This window comes from Desmodus rotundus, chromosome 12 (genome assembly GCF_022682495.2).
Source record: "Desmodus rotundus isolate HL8 chromosome 12, HLdesRot8A.1, whole genome shotgun sequence".
Taxonomy (NCBI): Eukaryota; Metazoa; Chordata; class Mammalia; order Chiroptera; family Phyllostomidae; genus Desmodus; species Desmodus rotundus.
This window is the reverse complement of record NC_071398.1, coordinates 16,365,157-16,384,400: the sequence shown is the minus strand read 5'-3', so window position 1 is coordinate 16,384,400 and position 19,244 is coordinate 16,365,157. Positions and strand designations below refer to the sequence as shown.

Sequence of the window (19,244 nt, the reverse complement as noted above, 5' to 3'; positions counted from 1 at the left end):
ATTTTCCATTAGTTCTACCCCCTGCTTTCTTCTGGGTTTTACCCTTTAATGCTTAAAATGGTCTCCAGAAAAAGTTAATAAATTTTAAAACTTTATAAAACTAGACAGAATAAGAGAATGGCAAATAACCTAAGATGTTCCAACATTTCCCTGTATAATAATGAGTGTAACTTAACATCTTTCACATATTGAGATAACTATATTAGATAATATATCAGCTTTAAACTACCTTCTTCAAGTAAACCATTAGTCATGCTATTTTACATAGTACCTTTTAGCAAATATTTTAGTTTGCTATCATAATGCATTTTTTCCTCCTAATGAAGCTAAAAAATGAATGTCATGGCTCAAGGAAATACTTCTTACTCTGAGAAATCTCCAACTCTAGAAAGGCACAAGTATAGAATACTCTTATGTCAGAGAGTATTATTGCCTATATTAGATTATGATTACTTTTGCATTCCAGATTAAAGAATACTATTTATTTTTAATGTATTTTAATACTCTAATTATCCATAAAATTAAATTTGTATCTACTATTTAAAAATTCTGTTATAGTTATTATTATATGGTTTTTGGACACACATAATTCTCAACATACTCTCTAAAGATAGTAGAATCAGTGTTGGAAGAACTTCAAAAGACCAATTAGAATCATATGCCCAGTTTCCAAAGAACCATGGCACAGAGTTTAAGGGACTTGACTAATATTCCAAGAAACCCAACATTCCAACAATCAAAGAAGATTATTAATTATTTGTATGAGTGATTAAAATATCTCAGGTAGCCATATAAGACATTTTAGTCTTGGTAAAAAACAATACTTTTTGTTAACTGATTACTGAATTCATAAATACCTTGATCCTCCCAGTTAACCATTAAAGTAGATATATTGTGTGGTATTGCTGGGGGGTGGGGGAGGAGAGTATAAGGGGACTAAATGGTATTGGAAAAGATATATAATAAACATTTAACTTTAAAAAGTATGTAATTAACTTTAATGTGGATAGGGATAAGGAAGAAGTTGTGAAGGAAAGCTAGAATTAGAAGTTGTACTATTAAATAATCTTCATTCTCAGTAAAAAATCAACATAAAAGTTTCTTTTGAAAAACCCTATTACATAACACTTAAAATTTATATCTTCAAAGCATTTGGCAAATTTGACACCTGTGTGATTATAATATGCCCTGACTGAAAATTTTCAGCTTATTAAAATGTTGCTAAAAGCCTTAAGTAAATTACTTCTATATTTCAAAAAATATAGGGAAAACCTAATTAAAACATGTCATCAAATATTGATTTTAACACAATTATTTTTCTTAATCCATGTTGAAAAAGAGAGTTCTTATATATAAAAGAGAAATACATTCGACTCACTTTCTTTCCAAACAAAAAGGAAATTTGAAAATAAAAATTAACTTATATGTAAATGGAATACATTTATTAAGGGAAAAAACCTTATCCTATTAATAGCTCCATCACTAACAGTGCTTCACTGGTTGGGACTATTTCTGTACTTCTCTGTAATTATTCAAATAAATAAATCAAAACAAACCCTTGTGGTGTGAAACACTCTACCTTTGCCAAAGAAGGGTATAAATTGAGTCCACATTAGAGGTACAAAAGCAATGTTAATCATAATACACTGGAAAGTAACTAAATATAGAACTTATTATATCTCAGCTCTTCCCATATAGCCTGCACCCTAAAATACTGTAAATGAAGTAACATGAAAGGTCAAGTGGACGGGGTGGGAAGACTGGATTCATTTATTCATCAAAGGTATTTTTTGATTAACTGACTCAAGTGTTTGGAAATTAAAGAAGTCAGAAGTTTAACATCTCTCTCCAAAGACAGCAGCAGTTAATATAGTCATTACCATCACAGGCTCTGACTTCAGACAGAAGCGAGTTAGGTCTGCTATTTTAAACAACCTCTGTAAGACTTTGAATCCTCATTTAAACTCTTCTTTTACTCCATTATGTCAAAGATATTCCCTCTGAGTTGTAACTATATAACTCAACCACATACACTGGCCTCTTAAATCTGCTTCTCATAAAATGGAAGATTTAAGGAATATGTATTATGCTGTTAGTACTATTGTCATTTAGTCTCAAATTCGATGCAAATTAAACACTTTCACAGCCTCCACTAGCCAATGAAAAAAACTCCTGAACGAGTAGTCATAAATAGACATGGACATACTTTCTATTTGTAAAAAGTGAAATTATGAAGAAGATCAAGCTGCAAATGAATCTAACTCGCTTTTTGAGGCTCTTCTACTAGAGGATCAGGAAAATTCTGCAGACATAGTTACCCAAAATTAGTAAAATGTCTGATGAAAAGCTTTTAAAGTTCTTATGAACAAGATGAAGAAATGTAAACCTAGTAAGATAGATGACTCTAGGCAAGAGCACCCAAAACATGGGTTCAATTTGGAGGAAGGTGGTTAATATATTAACAACTTAAACAAAAGTAGAGAATTTGCGAATGACACAGGCTTAAGAAAAATATATTGTATGTCATAATCATCACATATCATGAGAAAAGTTAGAATATTTGCCCAAAACAATAAAGTGGTATTTAATAAGGATTAATGTAATCGTTGGTAAAAATTACTTGTCCAGTTATTTATTAAATACACTCACTTTTTCATTAAAAATTAGAAATGATTTTACTTTTGTTTTCTTTTTTTTAAATATATTTATTGATTATGCTATTACAATAGTCCCATTCCCACCCCCTCACTCCACTCCATCCTGCCCACCCCTTCCCTCCCACATTCCCCCGCTATAGTTCATGTCCATGGGTCATACTTATAAGTTCTTTGGCTTCTACATTTCCTACACTATTCTTACCCTCCCCCTGTCTATTTCCACCTATCATTTATGCTTATTCTCTGTACCTTTTCCCCCCTCCCCCTCCCACTTCCCTGTTGATAACCCTCCATGTGATCTCCATTTCTGTGGTTCTGTTCCTGTTCTAGTTGTTGGCTTAGTTTTCTTTTGTTTTTGTTTTAGGTATGGTTGTTATTAACTTTGAGTTTGCTGTCATTTTTACTGCTCATATTTTTTATCTTTTTCTTAGGTAAATCCCTTTAACATTTCATATAATAAGGGCTTGGTGATGAACTCCTTTAACTTGACCTTATCTGAGAAGCACTTTATCTGCCCTTCCATTCTAAATGATAGCTCTGCTGGATAGAGCAATCTTGGATATAGGTTCTTCCCTTTCATAACTTGGAATACTTCTTTCCAGCCCCTTCTTGCCTGTAAGGTCTCTTTGGAGAAATCAGCTGACAGTCTTATGGGAACCCCTTTGTAGGTAACTGTGTCCTTTTCTCTTGCTGCTTCTAAGATTCTCTCCTTCTGCATCTTGGCTGATGTAATTATGATGTGCCTTGGTGTGTTCCTCCTTGGGTCCAGCTTCTTTGGGACTCTCTGAGCTTCCTGGACTTCCTGGAAGTCTATTTCCTTTGCCAGATTGGGGAAGTTCTCCTTCATTATTTGTTCAAATAAGTTTTCAATTTTTTGTTCTTCCTCTTCTCCTTCTGGCACCCCTATAATTCGGATGTTGGAACGTTTCAAGATGTCCTGGAGGTTCCTAAGCCTCTCCTCATTTTTCCAAATTCTTGTTTCTTCATTCTTTTCTGGTTGGATGTTTCTTTCTTCCTTCTGGTCCACACCATTGATTTGAGTCCCAGTTTCCTTTGCCTCACTATTGGTTCCCTGTACATTTTCCTTTGTCTCTCTTAGCATAGCCGTCATTTTTTCATCTAATTTCCAACCAAATTCAACCAATTCTGTGAGCTTCTTGATTACCAGTGTTTTGAACTGTGCATCTGATAGGTTGGCTATCTGTTCGCTGCTTAGTTGAATTATTTCTAGAGCTTTGAAGTGTTCTGTCATTTGGGCCTTTTTTTTTTTTGGTCTTGGTGCTTCTGTTGTTTAAAGGGGCGGAGCTTTAGGTGTTCGGGGGGGGGGGGGGGTAACGCTGGTTGCTGTGCTGTGACACTGCGCAGTGACGCTGTACGTGGGGGAGGGGCCGAGAATAATGGCACCTGCTCCACTCTCTGCCAGATTTCAGTCACCCCTCTGCTACCCACAATCAAATTGGGCCCCTCTGGTGCTGCTTCCCGAGTGGGTGGGCCTGTGCACGCTCTAGGCCCCTGTGGGTCTCTCCAACGACCTATCTTGTGAGGCTGGGAGTTTCTCCTGCTGCCGCCCCAACCCCCACGGGTGTTTTCACTCAGAGGTTTGAGGCTTTATTTCGTTGCACTGGAGCCCTGGGTTACAAGGTCTGCTTCACTCCCTGCCGTTCGTCCCGGTTTATCTATGCACGAATGTGGGGCCTCGGGTTCTGCTACCCGCTGCTCTGCCTGCCCCGTTCTCTGCCACTCTGAGTCCAGCCCTCTCAGTTTATCTGTGCTCGAATGTAGGGCCGCAGGGTCTGCTAGTGGTCAGACTGCCTGCCCCGTTCATCCCACACTCCGCCCCTCTCGGTCCCGCCACGGCAACACGAGCCCTCTCTGCCCCGGCTGCCCGTCTCCGCCCCTGCAACCGGTCTGGATGAATGTTTATTTTTTATCTCCTTGGTGTCGGACTTCCTTGTCATTCGATTTTCTGTCATTCTGGTTGTGCAAGGAGGCGCAGTGTGTCTACCTACGCCACCATCTTGGTTCCCCCTTACTTTTGTTTTCTAAGGAATTCTGTCATCAGTCTGCCAAGATAGGGTAACTGTTGTTTTATATGTATATTTTTTCTATTAATGTTGCTAATAATTTGTGCAATAATGATGTTTAATCAACTTACTTAATGGTTCATTATGAATTTTAGTTGACCAAAATACAATACAACTGCTTAAGTATCCACTTAGTAGAATGAGGGCAACTGTGCTATAATAAATAAATAACTCTGTTAACTTGAATTATTAACAGAAGTGATTGATAAAAGAAATTAGAAAAACAAGAGAACAAGCTCAGAAGAGTTAAGAATTTGTCTAATCTTGGTGCAATGGTGCAGAGCTCAGGGCAATTAAGGGAAAGGAACAAATGAAGGAATTAAATGATTTTCAGATAGTTTACTTTCAGATTGAAAGTAAACTAACGCTTCTCAATGTGCGGTGGGAGGGTGAAGCAATGAAAAACGAGCTGACTGACAGAGGGCAGAGGTTGGTGGTTAGTTGTCACAGAGAGTCCTTTCAGCTGACTGGTCTGGGTAAATCCCTCCCATTGACCTGCCAACAACAACCAAGGCTCAACAACAAGAGGAGGGTGTACTCAGCCCACATGAAGGGTACACCTCAAGTACCCAGCTTGGGTGATAGGGGAGGCTGTGCCACTGGACACTACAGGACACCTATTACATTCGGCCAGGAAACCAAGATAGGGAGTTGTAGCAGCTCTACCTAATACATAGAAACAAACACAGGGAGGCTGCAAAAATGAAGAGACAAAGAAATATGGCCCAAATGGAAAAACAGATCAAAACTCCAGAGAAAGAACTAAACAAAATGGAGATAATTAATCTATCAGATGCAGAGTTCCAAACTCTTCCTGGTTACAAGGATGCTCAGGGAACTTAGTGAGGACCTCCACAACATAAAAAAGATCCAGTCAGAAATGAAGGATACGCTAACTGAAATGAACAATTTACAGGGCAACAACAGTAGAGTGGATGACGCTGAGAATCAAATCAATGATTTGGAACACAAGGAAGTAAAAACAATCAGAGCAACAAGAAGAAAAAAGAATCCCAAAAAACAAGGATAGTATAAGCAGCCTCCGGGAAAACTTCCAAAGGCCCAACATTCACAGGACGGGGTGCCAGAAGGAGAAGAGAAAGAGCAGGAAATTGGAAATCTATCTGAAAAAATAATGAAAGAAAACTTCCCCAGTTAGGCAAAGGGAATAGACATGCAAGCCCAGGAAGCACAAAGAGTCCCAAATAAGATGGGTGCAAAGAGGCCCACTTCAAAACACATCAGAATTAAAACGCCAAAGGTTAAAGATAAAGAGAGAATCTTAAAAGCAGCAAGAGAAAAGCAGTTAGTTACCTACAGGGGCGTTCCCATAAGACTGTCAGCTGATTTCTCAAAAGAAGTTTTGTAGGCTAGAAGGGACTGGCAGGAAGTATTCAAAGTCATGAAAAGCAGAGTCCTTCAGCCAAGATTGCTCTACCCAGTAGAGTTATCGTTTAAAATCCAAGGGCAGATAAAGAGCTTCCCAGACAAGAAAAAACTAAAGAGGTTCATCATCACCAAGCCCTTATTATATGAAACATTAAAGGGACTTATCTTAGAAAAAGAAGATCCAAAATATAAACAATTATATGACAATAAACTCACAATTATTAACAAATGAACCTAAAAGAAAGAAAAACAACAAAAGCAAAAGCTAAGCAAGCAACCAGAACAGGAACAGAATCAAGAGAAATGGACATCACACAGACGGAGTTCAGTGAGGAGGGGGAAGGGAGGATTGGGGGGGAAAGGTACAGGGAAGAAGCAGCATAATTAGTAAGCATAAATAGACAGGGAAAGATAAAAAATGGTATAGGAAACAGAGGACTCAAAGAACTTATATGTATAACCCATGGACATGAACTAAGGGGGGGGATGCTGGAAACTTGGGGGGGCAGGCTGGAAGAAGGATAACTGGGGAAAAATTGGGAAAACTGTAATAGCATAATCAATAAAAATACTTAAAAATAGTACAGATACATAGTTGCAGAATAATCATGGGAATGTAAGGTACAGGATAGGAAATGGAGTAGCCAATGAACTTACATACATGACTCTTGGACATGAGCAATGGTGTGGGTATTTCCTGAGGTAGTGGTGGTGCTGGATAGAGGGCTGTAAAGGGGGAAAAATCAGGACAACTATAATAGCATAATCAATAAAATATAATAAAAAATTAAAACAGAAATGGGCTGACTGGCTGGTTTGTTTAGTCACCAGGAAACTCCATTTATGTCACTGATCATTTTGGGTCAATTTGGTCCTCAATATTCTTCCACACTTGGCTATGAGGGGGTATGAGTCTCACTATAGTGAATCAAATTCAAAGTCAACAGAAATCCTACCCTGAGGGCAGGTGCAAGGCAGTGAAAGAGAAGGGAAAAACTGGAAACTTAATTGCGCAGATTTTCCCCCCTCCTCTTGTGGGAATTCTGTTCCCTAACTGCTGGTTGTCCAAATCCCATTTTCTACTGCTTTGTTCTGCTAGTTCCAGGAAAAGATGAGAAGACCTCAAATGCCCATATTCCCTCAGTTTCCCCCAGAAGAATCCAGGGAGATAAACAAAGAAAACAGCTAAGAAAAGTGTGCTTTTCTTGTTCTGTCTCAACAAAGTAACAACATTAATAATACAATTAGAGCTACCATTTACTGTGCTTTTGGGGCAGGGACAAACACTATGCAAAGCTCAAAATATACATATTCTGACTTAATTTCAAAACAATCCTGTGAGGTAGGTTTTACCAATAAAGAATCTCAGGTTCAAGTAATAGTAAGAAATGAGAAACACATGTGAAAAAACAAAAGATGAGAATGATAAATAAAGATAAAGTTTAGACAGTCGTTTCCTTTGATGGGGAGAGAAGGAGATAGGACAGAGGAGGAGCAGATGAAAGTTGGGCTGACAGTGGGCTCACAGATAATCTTTTCACTAAAATATAGAATCTAATCAAATCAATCAATACAATAAAAATTAAAGTTATACATGGATAGTGCATAGCCTCACAGAGTTATTATAAGGCTTAAATAAAATGATCTGTTAAAAAAAGAACTCTGTAAATTACTTTTTTCTTCTTGGAATTTTATCCCCACCTGACTACTGTTAACCTGATAGTATTCAATGTTCAATTGCTTTAGGGTCAGAAAGACCAAAATTGTCAGAGAGCCCACCTACTTTGTGACTTCTTAGAAGACTATTTACTTTCAGGTAACAAAATAATAAAAGCTTTACACAACTAATACTACAGACTTAACGCAGTAAATAAGATGTTTCTGTTCAATTGTCAGGCAAGCAGTTAAGTGGAAATATTTGTGGAAAACAGGATACTTTATGTTGGGAATGCTTAACAATTAACAAAAGGTGAATTAATGGTCAGCACTGATGTGAGTTACGCAAATAATGCTCCCTGATATAAGATGCAAACACTATTATATGAAAAGTCTATTTATAAATGCTTGTGTTTTGTTTTAAAAATGGGATTTCACTTTTTAAAATTATATTTCATTGATTATTCTACTACAGTTCTAATTTTTCATCCTTTGCTCCTCTCCACACAACATCCCCCACTCCCTCAGGAAATCCCCCCACCATTGTTCATGTCCATGGGTCATGCATATAAGTTGTTTCGCTACTCCATTTCTTAAACTGTACATCCCCATGGCTATTCTGTAACTACCTATTTGTACTTCATAATCCCCTTACCTCTTTCACCCACTCCTCTACACCACCCTCCTAGTTGTATATGAGAAGTGGATGAAGTGACTAGGAATGGAGCAAGCGCCAGGCAAGCCCCCAGAAGTTAGCCAGCAGCAGCACTGCCCACTCTTTGACTCCTCCCCCCCACACACAGAGCCAAGGTTGCTCTACCCTGGCGAATATCCAAGGTTCTGCCACACACGACTTAACAGGTGCACTAAAACAGAATCAAAGCAGCTGTACCAAATACACAGACCCGAGAAGGCTGCCAAAATCAGGAGACAAAGAAATATGATCCAAATGAAGGAACAGGACAGAACCCCAGAATAAGAACTAAGTGGTGTGGAGACAGCAGCCTACTAGACCCAGAGTTCAAAACACTGGTGGTCAGAATGCTCAAAGCTCTCATTGAATACGACAAAAGAACAAGGGAAGAAATGAAAGCTTTACTAAGGGAAATAAAGAAAAATCCACAGGAAACCAACAGTGAAGGGGAGGAAGCTGGGACTCAAATCAATAATTTGGAACATAAGGAAGAAATAAACATTCAACCAGAAGAACAAGAAGGAAAAAGAATTCAAAAAAACAAGGAGAGTTTAAGAAGACTCTGGGACATCTCCAAAAGGGCCAATATCCAAGTCATAAAGGTGCCAGAAGGAGAAGAGGAACAGCAAGAAATTGAAAGCTTATTGAAAAAATAATGGAAGAAAACTGCCCCAATTTGGCAAAGAAAATAAATATAAAAGGCCAGGAAGCACAGAGAGTCCCAAACAAGTTGGATCCAAAGAGATGCACACCAAGACACATCATAATTAAAATGCAAAAGATTCAAGATAAAGAGAGAATCTTAAAAGCAGCAAAAGAAAAGCAGTTAGTTACCTATAAGGGAGTCCCCGCAAGACTGTCAGCCGATTTCTCAAAAGAACCTTTGCAGGCAAGAAGGGACTGGCTAGAAGTATTCAAAGTGATGAAAAGCAAAGACCTAAACCTAGGTTATTCTATCCAGCAAAGCTATCATTTAGAACTGAAGGGCAGATAAAGTGCTTCCCAGACAAGGTGAAGCTAAAGGAGTTCATCATCACCAAGCCCTTATTATGTGAAATGCTAAAGGGACTTATTTTGGAAAGAGAAGATCAAAACTATGAACATTAAAATGACAACAAACTTGCAACTGTTAAAAACTGAATCTAAAAAACAGACAAAAACAAACAAAGCAAACAACTAGAACAGGAATGGAATCATAGATATGGAGACCATTTGGAGGGTTATCAGCTGGGAGGGGAAAGGAGGAGAATGGGGGGAGAGGTATAGGGATTTAAAAGCATAAATGGGTAGGAAAAGAATGGACAGGGGGATGTTAAGAACATCACAGGTGATGGAGAAGCCAAAGAATTTACACAAACTCATGGACATGAACTAAGCAAGAGGGGGAATCATTGGAGGGAAAGGGGAACCAGGCAGAGGAGGGGGGGAGGGAAAAATGGGACATCTGTAATACCATAATCAATAAAATATACTTTATAAAAATAAAAAAACTTTCTTTTAAAAATTTTTTTAGAGATTTTTAAAAATTTATTTATATTTAGAGAGGGGAAGGGAGGGGGAAAGAGAAGGAGAGAAACATCAATGTGTGGTTGAAAGCCCCCTACTGGGGACTTGGCTGGCAACCCAAGCATGTGCCCTAACTGGGAATCAAACCAGGGACCCTCTGGTTTGCAGGCCAGCACTCAATCCACTGAGCCACATCAGCCAGGGTGAAAAAAAACCTTTCAAAAAGTCCTTGCCAATGGTTTTGTAACTAATTGCCTTATTCTTGCATCTATTAATTCTCTCACTAAGTTGGTGAATCAGAAGGCTATGGTTTCACATCAGACATTCTAAAACAAAATGTCTGGCACCTCCACTGTGCCAGCATAATTCTGCATTGACGAGAGACAACATTCATTCTGTCAAAAACACTTCAGGCTTGACAGTCATCATACTGGCATCTCCACTGGAAAAATGTACTGGCTGCAGGTCTACTGGATATTTGGTTTCTAAAATGTTATGAAGTCCAAGAATAACTGGTAGGTGATACTCTGTTTTAACAAATTTTTCTAAGTTTAAGTCAATTTACCAGTTTGCTGTCACATATTTACTTAATCATATCATTTCTTCCTGAATTTATTTTATTATTATTTTATAAAACAATCTTGTGTTCTAAAGTAACTATGAATAATATACAGCAGCATAAATTATATCAACTTGGGGAATAAGAAAACTAACTTGGGCTCCACAATCATTTTAATATAGCACATCATATTTTTGTTTGAATAGGTATTACTTTTCACTTAAAAACTTCACATTTACTTTTTAGGTATCTTGTTTAACACTTATCAAATACAGAATTGAGTATACTATTGAATTAACCATTCTGATTATCTACATTCTTTATTTATTTATATTATTTTCTGAAGAAATTAAGGCTGTTCTAGAAGGAAAAAGACTTTCTAGTCATACCTATGACATAAACTACTGAGTTGACACATTTATGGTTTATTTATAATTTTCAAAGATCTCATAATAATACTTTTACAATAGATATGTGAGAACTGTAGAGTTCAGACAGAGTCCAAATAGGGTAAGAAGGACCCAGGGCTGAGTGTCAGAAGCCTCCTGGTGTTAGGAGGGTATGAAGTGTGAAGAGGAATGAGATATTTATGTGGTTTCGAAGTACAACTCCAGGACTTCCAGCCAAGATGGAGGTGTAGGTAGACACACTGTGCCTCATCACACAACCAAAAGGAGGACAACAACAATTTCAAAACAAAAACCAACCAGAACTGACAGAAAATCAAACCGTATGAAAGTCTGACAACCAAGGAGATAAAGAAGAAACATTCATCCAGATCGGTAGGAGGGGTGGAGACGGGCAGCCGGGCAGAGAGGACTGGAGGCAAGGCAGCAGCTGGCAGACCTAGCAAGGCCATGGATTGCGGAGCAGGGTGCGCAAAGCTGCAGCTGGCCGGCGAGGCAGGAGCTGGTGGACCAGGTGACAGACCACACAACCCAGAGTTCCAGCACAGGGAAATAAAGCCTCAAACCTCTGATTGAAAACACCTGTGGGGGTTGAGATGTCAGCAGGAGAAACTCCCAACCTCACAGGAGAGTTCGCTGGAGAGACCCACAGGGGCCTAGAGTGTGCACAAACGCACCCACTAGGGAAGCAGCACCAGAAGGGCCCAATTTGATTGTGGGTAGTGGGGGAGTGACTGAAAATCAGCAGAGAGTGGAGCAAGTGCCATTGCTCCCTATCGGAACCCTCCCCCACATACAGCGTCACAGCACAGTGACTAGCATTACCCCCCCCCAACACCTAAGGCTCCTCCCCTTTACATAACAGGCGAGCCAAGACAAAAAAAAATGGCCCAAATGAAAGAACAGATCAAAGCTCCAGAAAAAAAATACAACTAAGCCACAAAGAGATAGCCCACCTATCAGATGCACAGTTCAAAACACTGGTAATCAGGATGCTCACAGTATTGGTTGAATTTGGTCACAAACTAGATGAAAAAATGAAGGCTATGCTAAGAGAGACAAAGGAAAATGTACAGGGAACCAATAGTGAGGCAAAGGAAACTGGGACTCAAATCAACAGTGTAGACCAGAAGGAAAAAAGAAACATTCAGTCAGAAAAGAATGAAGAAACAAGAATTCAAAAAAATGAGGAGAGGCTTAGGAACCTCCAAGACATCTTTAAACATTCCAACATCCAAATTATAGGGGTGCCAGAAGGAGAAGAGGAAGAGCAAGAAATCGAAAACTTATTTGAACAAATAATGAAGGAGAACTTCCCCAATCTGGCAAAAGAAATAGAATTCTAGAAAGTCCAGGAAGCTCAGAGAGTCCCAAAGAAGTTGGACCCAAGGAGGAACACACCAAGGCACATCATAATTGTATCAGCCAAGATGAAACAGAAGGAGAGAATCTTAGAAGCAGCAAGAGAAAAGGAGACAGTTACCTACAAAGGAGTTCCCGTAAGACTGTCAGCTGATTTCTCCAAAGAGACCTTACAGGCAAGAAGGGGCTGGAAAGAAGGATTCCAAGTCATGAAAGGGAAGGACCTACATCCAAGATTGCTCTATCCAGCAGAGCTATCATTTAGAATGGAAGGGCAGATAAAGTGCTTCTCAGATAAGGTCAAGTTAAAGGAGTTCATCATCACCAAGCCCTTATTATATGAAATGGTAAAGGGATTTATCTAAGAAAAAGAAGGTCAAAAATATGAGCAGGAAAAATGACAGCAAACTCACAGTTAATAACCACCACTCCTAAAACTAAAACAAAAACAAAAGCAAACTATGCAAACAACTAGAACAGGAACAGAACCACAGAAATGGAGATCCCATGGAGGGTTATCAATAGGGGAGTGGGAGTGGGAGACAGTGGGGAAAGGTACAGAGAATAAGTAGCATAAATGGTAGGTAGAAAATAGACGGGGGAGGGTAAGAATAGTGTAGGAAATGTAGAAGTCAAAGAACTTATATGTATGACCCATCCATGAACTATAGGTAGGGAATGTGGGAGGGGGAGGTGTGCAGGATGGAGTGAAGTGAAGGGGGGGAAATGGGACAACCATAATAGCATAATAAATAAAATATATTTTTTTAAAAAGTACAACTCCACAAAATATTTACTAATTACAAAGGAGAAATAGGGAGAAGTCTGACATATACCATATTAATTAAGTAATGAAAGTATCATCAGTAATGACAAAAATCAAAATTGTATGCCACCCGGGAAGATGCAATAAGAATACATCATTATTTCTGTGATACTCTTGTCAAAGATGCATAATTTGAATAATGATGAGGAAGCATACAATTCCAGGCATTAAAAAAGAAGCATTTCACAAAATAACTGAATTCTAATCTTCAAAATTATCAAAACCATGAACATCCAGGAAAGGCCAAGAACCATTTCAGACTGAAGGAAATAATAAGACATGACAACTACATGGACATGTAATTCTAAATCAGATCCATATGCTATACAGGATATTATTGGGACAATTGAAAAAATTTAAATGGGGTCTGATGATTAGATGGAAAAAAATCAACTGATGTTATGTCTTAAAATTTGGTGGTTATATTGTGATTATGTTGGCAAATACTATAGAAATACTAAAGTATTCAGAGGTGATGGTGCATCATGTCAGCAACATCCTGTAAAATAATTTAGGAAATCTTTGCACCATACTTACAACTGTTTTGTAAGTTTGAGATTGTTCCAAAAGAATCATATGTACACATTTCACTAAAAATGTAATAGTTAATTACTACATAATCAAAAATTCAGCTCTGTAACTAGTAGTTTTACTTTTTTAAATTGCAATTTCCAAAGAAATGAACCTATCAAGGGAAACGAGCTTATTTAATGTCTTCATATTTGAATATCTGGCCATCAAAAAATGATCTATATTGTCCTCCCTCTCACTTTTGCTACTATTTTTTATCTAAAATCAATGAAACAAAACCAGATACTTTGGTAGTACAATGATAATGGCAAAAAATATGAATTTAAACATGTTTAGGAAACTGATGGAGAGGTCTAGCAATTGATGATGTTGAGCACGCAGACTACTTTATTTTTCTTTTGTACATAGAATCTGTCCCAGAAGTAGTATAGAAAATTATTTATTTAAAACATTGCTTTCTTTTAAAATACAGATGTGCAAGAAATAAAAATTAAATTTCCTCATGACTTCACCATCCAAAGATAAATATTAAAAAACTATATTTATGTTTCCTTTCCACATTTTTCTTGCATTTTTAAAGTTGAATGATAATGCACATGAAGTTAACATCATACTTTTCACTAAAACATTAATTTTTCATATGTACTGTATCTTTGACATCCTATCACTACGTGTCATCTTTATGTCTATTTTCTATCTCTCCAATTAATTCAAAATTCTTCAAGGGCCAAAACTATGAAAAAAAAATAAACAACCAAAAAAGGAGGACAATAAATTTGTGCCTAGCAACTCTAAAAAAATAAAAAGAAACTGGCATGTCTTCTTTGAATGACTAAAGTTTAGCAGTATCTTACTTATTTATAACAGGCACTCAATGTTTGCTAATGAGGTTATCAAATACTTAGGAAAGCTACTGGGTAGTAATTCTAAATGTGAATTAAGCTTCAGGAAATTCTCATGTTATTTCAGAAACACTACTAATTAATATAATAAGTAATAAGTAACATATCAGTGGTAGGGTGACAACACTGTACCTGCTACAGAATAAAGCACAGCTCAATAAATATCCTCATTCATGTATTTATTCACTTAACAAATACATTCTGACTGCCTAATGTATACCAAGCATGTCCGAGGTCCTGCAAATATATCAGTAACAAAACAGACAAAACTCTGAGTCACAGACATTCCATTACATGGACTTAAATTATTGTGACTGATTGCTTGCTTGCTAAAGAGACAAGGAGGTTCTAGGGTACTACAACTTTCTACTCTTATTAAACTCACATTTAATTGTAGTATCACTAAAATAACTTCATTTCTGGAACATAAGCAGTAGAAAATTCTCCATGTATATTTATTTTGAACCTTTGTAGGAAACCCTTAATATAATGAATACACACTTACAATTTAGTTGAATGTTTACAAAACCAATAGTGAATAGAGCTCTGTTCCACTGCTTAACAGTTAACTATATTACATAACCATAACCATAACAGTCATTTCTTTTTAAACTAACAATGTACTTATAAATTTATGAATACTCCATCAATGAAAATAAGTACAATTAGTATTATTTTATGAATACTAATTTGCTTTTCATCTTGAAAGATAGTTAATAAATAATGACTTGCTCATTTATCCATTAAACACATTATTGAATGTCCATTATGTGCCAAGCAAAATAATAGAGTAAAAAAACTAGATGAAGTTCTTAATTTCAGTGTTATTTTTAATTTGATAGACCATACATCATAAGGTAACCCAGAAATTTATTTTCTAAAGGAAGAAAAGCCTAACTTTGTCACCACTAATTCATTTTGTGTGCATATGTGCAGACAATAAAGTAACCTGCTCTGTTTTTTTATTTATATTTTATTGATTGTGTTATTGCAGTTGTCCTGATTTCCCCCCACTGCCCCTCTCCATCCAGCACCACCACTCCCTCAGGAAATACCCACACCACTGCTCATGTCCATAGGTCATGTATATAAGTTCATCAGCTACTCCATTTCCTGTACCATACCTTACATTCCCATGATTATTCTGCAACTATCTATTTGTATGTTTTAATCACCTTGCCTCTTGTCCAATTTCCCCCACACTCCAATCCCATCTAGCAAACAACAAAATGCTATCTGTATCTATGATTCTGTCTCTGTTCTTCCTGTTTGCTTAGTTTGTTTTTTAGATTCAATTTTTGACAAGTATGCATTTATTGCCATTTTATTGTTCATATTTTGGATCTTCTTTTTCTTAGATAAGTCCCTTTAATGTTTCATAATGGTTTGGGGATGATGAACCCCTTTAGTTTTTTCTTGTCTGGGAAACTCTTTATCTGCCCTTAGATTTTAAACGATAACTCTACTGGGTAGAGCAATCTTGGTTGAAGGACCCTGCTTTTCATGACTTTGAATACTTCCTGCCAGTCCCTTCTAGCCTACAAAACTTCTTTTGAGAAATCAGCTGACAGTCTTATGGGAACGCCCCTGTAGGTAACTAACTGCTTTTCTCTTGCTGCTTTTAAGATTCTCTCTTTATCTTTAACCTTTGGCGTTTTAATTCTGATGTGTTTTGAAGTGGGACTCTTTGTGCTTCCTGGGCTTGCATGTCTATTCCCTTTGCCTAACTGGGGAAGTTTTCTTTCATTATTTTTTCAGATAGATTTCCAATTTCCTGCTCTTTCTCTTCTCCTTCTGGCACCCCGTCCTGTGAATGTTGGGCCTTTGGAAGTTTTCCCGGAGGCTGCTTATACTATCCTTGTTTTTTGGGATTCTTTTTTCTTCTTGTTGCTCTGATTGTTTTTACTTCCTTGTGTTCCAAATCATTGATTTGATTCTCAGCGTCATCCACTCTACTGTTGTTGCCCTGTAAATTGTTCATTTCAGTTAGCGTATCCTTCATTTCTGACTGGATCTTTTTTATGTTGTGGAGGTCCTCACTAAGTTCCCTGAGCATCCTTGTAACCAGGAAGAGTTTGGAACTCTGCATCTGATAGATTAATTATCTCCATTTTGTTTAGTTCTTTCTCTGGAGTTTTGATCTGTTTTTCCATTTGGGCCATATTTCTTTGTCTCTTCATTTTTGCAGCCTCCCTGTGTTTGTTTCTATGTATTAGGTAGAGCTGCTACAACTCCCTATCTTGGTTTCCTGGCCGAATGTAATAGGTGTCCTGTAGTGTCCAGTGGCACAGCCTCCCCTATCACCCAAGCTGGGTACTTGAGGTGTACCCTTCATGTGGGCTGAGTACACCCTCCTCTTGTTGTTGAGCCTTGGTTGTTGTTGGCAGGTCAATGGGAGGGATTTACCCAGACCAGTCAGCTGAAAGGACTGGCTGTGACCACTGACCACCAATCTCCATCCTCCGTGGTGGTCAGCTGTGCAGGGGCAGTATGGTGGTTCTCCACATGGTCTGTGGCTGTCCACTGGGTGTGCAGGTCCTATGGTTTCCCAGACTGGATGGATGTGGTTTCTTTAATTGCGTAGTTGTCAAATTTCCATTCAACTCGATTTCTGATGGTTCTGAGTTTTGGTTGTTCTATAATTTAGTTGCAATTTTGATGTGGTTGTGGAAGGAGGTGAGCTGTATTTACCTATGCTGTCGTCTTGACCAGAAGTCCTGTATCTCTGTTTTCAAATAACTTACAATCCAGTGAGGTAGAGTGCAAGTATATAAATTAGCAATGGAATCAGTACCAAGATATAGAGGTTATGTGAAAAAAAAAAGAATAGTATCAATATAAAAAGGGCAAGGCAACTATTGTATGAATGGAATGAATGTATTGCATGAGATTAGTCTAAAATTCACATAAAAAGCAAAGAATTTTAGCCCTGGTCAGTGTGGCTTAGTTGGTTGGAGCGTTGCCCTGTAGACGAAAGAGTTATGTGTGCAATTCCCAGTCAATGCACATGCGTAGGTTTTGAGTTTGGTCCCTGGATAGGGCATGTGTGGTAGGCAACCAACCAATGGTTCTGTCCTACTCTCTCCCTCCCTTCCCCTCTCTCTAAAATCAATAGGCATGTCCTCAGGTGAGGATAAAAAAAAAAACACATAGAATTTTAGAGGTAGAAGTGGTGAAGTATTCAGCATAACCCTCAGGTTTTACAAAGAAGAAATTATGTTCCAATTATGTTATGACTTGCTTAGTATAGCCAAGACTGGTTAAAGCTGGATCCTGAGCAGAATAGCTGGCTGAAAGACAAATTCTTTTCCCAGCATTCCTGACTATGCAATTAGAATACTGAAGTTAGGAATTCCCTCTATTTTATTTGCCACGTTATTATTGTGCCTGGCACATAATCAGCACTTCAATAATGTGCTTAATGAATAAATATATAAATGAATGAGTAAATCTTTTACCACGATTGATTCTACCCAATTTTAAAACATTAAATCTTGGGTTTTTTTAATTTTAATTTTTTTATTGTTATTCAATTACAGTTGTGTGCCTTTTCTCCCCATCCCTCCACCCCACCCCAGCCAAACCCCCCTCCCTCCCCCACCTTTAAATCTTGTTTTTACTCCCACAATCTTAATGAGGGAAAACAAAACAAACAAATATCTAAGGATTTTACCTTGTGGTGTGCTGGACATTTTATATTCCTATAAATACTCTTGGGCCTGTGTTTTGGCATATGGTTAAGTTACTTGGAAACTGTTTGATTCTTTCAGTTCTTGCTTTTCAAAGCTTTGTTAGGCATGACCCAGAGCATGTTTAAGTCTAGGGTTAATTTTTTCTTACTACTGAGGCAAGACCTTTCTTAACACTATCCAATGTCCCCCGAATTATGAGGTTTTCTACCTGGCTGGTGCAAACAGGTATCATACCCATTCCTGTGTGAGGTCTGAGTATTATTCCCCCTAATCCTTACAGGTAACTTTCTTTTTTCTGTGTCTTGGGTAGTCTTCTTGCATGCATGTAATGATCACCATTCAACTCAATACTCAAATCCTCTGCAGATTTCCACAGTTCTCTGTGTACATTTCCCTCCTTTCCAGTATTCTTCCCTAAGAACTGTAGCTATCTCAACTTGCCTAGGCACCTTGCTGTACCTCTGTACCTCAGGGAGACCACTAGGCTCTACTTGGATTCCACATTTCTGCATCCCAGCCTGGAAATGTCATCCAGGGGGTAGGACAGGACACTTGTAGGACTCATCTCATTGGTTTCTTTTTTCCTCAGGGATCTTTGTCCTTCATTGCGTGATGTTAAATGTAAAGAGTAACATTATTTCATGTATTTTATCTGGCTTTTTAGATGTTTCAGGCAGGACAGTAAATCTGTCCCTGTCACTCTATCTTGGCTAAAAGCAAAAGTTATTTTATCATAATTTTAACTCATATTAATATACTTTTGCTCAGGGAGAATGAAGAACTAATATCATTGTGTTTTATATTTCACAACCTTCAACAGATTTAAAGATTTTTCAGGTTAATTAAATATTCGATAAATACTATGTGTGCCTTATGTAAATGACACTGGCTTAAGTTTCTCAAGGTTTAAAGAAATGAGTCTTAATCTTACAAAAGTATAAAAATAATCTCTACACAAAGACACATACAAGTGTATCCT

General features: G+C 37.7%; 1 protein-coding gene across 9 annotated transcripts in view; it reads right to left on the bottom strand.

The window, feature by feature from the left end:
* Positions 1–19,244, bottom strand: part of NFAT5 (nuclear factor of activated T cells 5) — a 129,954-nt gene that overhangs the window by 72,744 nt on the left and 37,966 nt on the right. The gene's annotated exons all lie outside the window — the stretch shown is intronic.